The 3,844-nt window shown below is 39.2% G+C and overlaps 1 pseudogene; it reads left to right on the top strand.

Moving 5' to 3' along the window:
* Positions 1-1,436: 1,436 nt before the first annotated feature.
* LOC112111555 lies at positions 1,437-3,217 on the top strand (annotated as a pseudogene).
* The last annotated feature ends 627 nt before the right edge of the window (positions 3,218-3,844 follow it).

The following is a 3,844-nucleotide window of genomic DNA, read 5'->3' on the forward strand; positions in this document are numbered from 1 at the left end:
CAGCTGTAATTGCTGGGTAGGGTCCCTTAGGTAGGCTGCTGCTTTCTATGGCTTTAGCCCAAGCTGCTTCAGCTCTGCTCCACCCATCATCTTGAAGCTGGTGTCACTACCACAGCATGCCTCAAAGTGTGCCTCAAAGCTGCCACCACCACTGCACCATCTGTTGGGTCAAAGAGCCTTCCTGTCTACTGTTCTGCAGCAGTCTCAGCTCAGCCTTTTAGGGAGGGAGAGTTCTCAGCACCAGAGAAACACTCACAGTAGACTGTAGTTATGGGGCAAGTGATGCGCAAATAAATTTGTTAGTCTCCAAGGTGCCACAAGCAGACTGTAGGAATCTTCCCCCCCCCCCCGTTTTCTCTCTCCTTCTTCTAGCTGTGTCCAAGCTCTCTTAGCCACCTATGCCTGACAGCAGTCTCAGTGAAGGTGATGCCAGGCCCATTCAGTGTTGATGCCTTGTTCTTGTATTTCTTAGTAAGGTCAGTTGCATTTTATTGCCCTCAGAATTTAACTGTATTTTAACTGAAATGCCCCAAACCCTTACATAAAACGGAAAGGCCCATGATGTCTGGCCCATTCAGTCAATCCCCCTTGCTCTCCAACAGATGCTAGCAGACAGCTCCCTCGCCAGTGGAGCCCCTGCCCCTCTGCAGGTAGTAATCAGCTGTGAGCTGCTCTTCTCCCATTTCACTACAGGTGACAGTAGTGAGCTCCCTTCTCTCTAAAGCATCGGTTCCCAAACTGAGGGGCATGAAGAAATTCCAAGGGGGACACGAGGCTGTGAAATTTTCATAACGAAAAAAAATTTTATCAGCGCAAAATTTTTTTTTATTTATTTATTTAATAGACCAACAGACAATAAATTACACACATTCTGTATACATAATAATAACTATTCATAAAATTGTCCAATTACAGGCCTATATTATTTAACTACAATAAAGTATGAATCTTCTCATTTTTTATTCTGAATGTAAGTAGACAAGAATAAAGGTATAACATAAAGTACAATAATAATAAAAATATAACTATAAATAAAAGTATATAACTGCAATGTTTTCAAATTTCATACCACGAAATGCGAATATTTTTTATTTTTTTGCCTTTCGACGTGGAGGAGTGCCGTTTCGGTTGGTGGGGAGGCTGAAGAATGCTGTAGAAAGCGATGGAACTTTTTAAAACTTCCTAGCTCGCTCGCAAGAGTGTTTGAGACGGTTCTATCGTGGGAGTGGTTACCGCCACCACTCACCGCGCAAGACTGGCTACTTGCAGGACTGGTGGTGGGGTATATATAGGGCAGCATGCGTCCATACATAATAGTAGTAATAAATAAACGTTCACGATAACTCAAATTAACTTACGTCCGTTATTACTCATGAATCAGAAAAAATATTGTTATAGATTTTTTTTATTAGTATATTATGGCCGCAATTAAGAAAAGGAAATACGACGAAGACTACATTAAGTGTGGTTTCACCATCATGGAAAAAAACAGGATCAATCATCCTCAATGCGTAGTATGACAAGCAGTTCTCAGCAATGATGCCTTGAGACCTAGTCGTCTTGAGCGACACTTGACAAAGAACCACAGTGCTTTGAAAGACAAACCAAAAGAGTTTTTTGCTGCTAAACTTCAAAATTTAAAATGCATGAAGCTGGACACTACTGGAGCTTTTCATCAAGCGTTGGCCAAAGTGGTAGAAGCATCTTATGAACTGTCATTGCTCATCGCTAAAGCCAAGAAAGCGCACATAATAGGAGAAACTCTTGTGAAGCCTTGCTTGTTGAAAGTAGCTGATATTGTGCTTGGTGCTGAAAGCAAGAAAAAAATATCGGAAATTTTGCTTTCCAACAATTCCATGAAACGTCGCATTGATGACATGGCCAAAGATCTAAAACCTCAAGTTGTGGAGGCAGTGAAAGCTTCTCCTTTTTTCGCAATTCAGTGTGATGATACCACTGATGTAGCACAATGCTGTCAGTTGCTCGTCTACGTTTGATTAATTAACGATGGAACTGTGAAAGAACTGCTTTTTTTGAAGGAATTGACGACCACATCAAAGGCTTCTGATGTTATGAAAATGGTTTCTGACTTTTTTGAAGAAAATGGACTTTCATGGGAAAAACTGGTTGGTGCATGCACAGACAGTGCTCCAGCGATGCTTGGCTCTTGCTCTGGATTTGTGACATTGGTGAAAGAAAAAAAGTCCAGCCGTAATCACGACTCACTGCATCATACACAGACAAGCGTTGGCTGCTAAAACCCTTCCAGATGCCCTATATGACTCATTGAATTTGGCCATCAAAGTTGTCAATTTTGTGAAGAACAGCACTTTAAATACAAGACTTTTTGCAGCTCTTTGCGTGGATTTGGGAGCGGATCATAAAATTCTTTTGTTTCACACGGAGGTACAATGGCTTTCCAAAGGGAACATGCTTTCGAGATTATTCGAACTGAAAGATGAAGTGGAAAGTTTCCTCAAGCAACAGAAAAAAGAAGAATTATATCATGCATTTATCGACCAAATGTTTCAACTTTCACTGGCATACCTCGTGGACATTTTTGAACCTTCGAACAATCTCAATTTGAAGCTGCAAGGAAACAACGCTGCAAACATTGTAGTGCACCACGATGACATCAAAGCATTTACGGGAAAAAATCAAGCTTTGGAAACATCGAACGCAAGCTCAGATGCCTAACTTTTCATCTTTTCCAACATTTTCATCACTCGCTGAAAATGAAGGTTTCCAAAAACTTTGTAAAGAGGATGAGAAGAACAAAATTGTGTTTCATCTGGACTGCCTTCCTGATGAATTCATCCACTATTTTCCAGACAACTTTTCTGGCAACCCTGTTCATAAATTAGCACGTAATCCATTCAACGCTGATGTTGATTCATTGCCAGAAGTATTTCAAGAACAAAGCACTCGAAATGAAATACAATTCAAGTGTGAAAGATATTTTCGAAAACTTAAACCTGGAGGAATTTTGGATAAAATATTTCCCAATTTACCCGAAAGTTGGAGAAGAAGCACTACGTATTATTCTTCCGTTTTCGTCGATGTATCTCTGTGAAAAAGCTTTTCAAGGTTAGTCATAATAAAAACGAAACAAAGGAATCGACTGGATGTCGAAAACGATTTGCGTTGTGCACTTTCATCTTTCAAACCTAGGATTATCCAACTCATGAAGCAAATGCAGCATCATCCTTCACATTAAATTTGTTTTGTTTATGCTATATCTTATTTTAAATTACATTTTTATTAAATTTTTGTGCCAAGAAAAACTATTTGTGCTTATTTTTTATTTTAAATAAAAAAATGTATACCGAGTTTTTGTGTTTATTTTTAATTTTAAATTACTAATTGAATTTGTTAAAAGGGGGATTGGATGATGGTAAAGGAGAGGTGGGGGGCATGAGGGTTTCTCAAAAATTAAAAAGGGGGCGTGATGCCGAAAAGTTTAGGAACCAATGCTCTAAAGCTTCAGGCCAAGTATGTTTTTTGTCATACTCTGAGCTCTTTTTTTTTTCTTCCTATTCTTTAAGTTTTTCTCTCTAGGTAGATAATGAATTTGCCCTATTGTGACTCACTTTCAAGATAGCAGAGGTCTCCAGCAGCAGACAGCATAGCACAGGGAATTCAGTGTAGAAATTGTGACTTAATCAAGAGATGATGTGTTTATGAAGGGTAACATAAGGTCAGTATATTAAAGTTGTCTACAAAGATGTTAGGTTTAGGGTTTTCTTGGATTTGTTATTCTTTCCTGAAAATGCTCCATAGGAAGGTTTCCCAGAGCAGACCTAGGCTTCCTTAGCAACATAAGGAAATAAACAAGAGCCTTTGA

This window comes from Terrapene carolina, unplaced genomic scaffold, assembly GCF_002925995.2.
Source record: "Terrapene carolina triunguis isolate 2854851 unplaced genomic scaffold, T_m_triunguis-2.0 Scaffold21, whole genome shotgun sequence".
Classification (NCBI taxonomy): domain Eukaryota; kingdom Metazoa; phylum Chordata; order Testudines; family Emydidae; genus Terrapene; species Terrapene triunguis.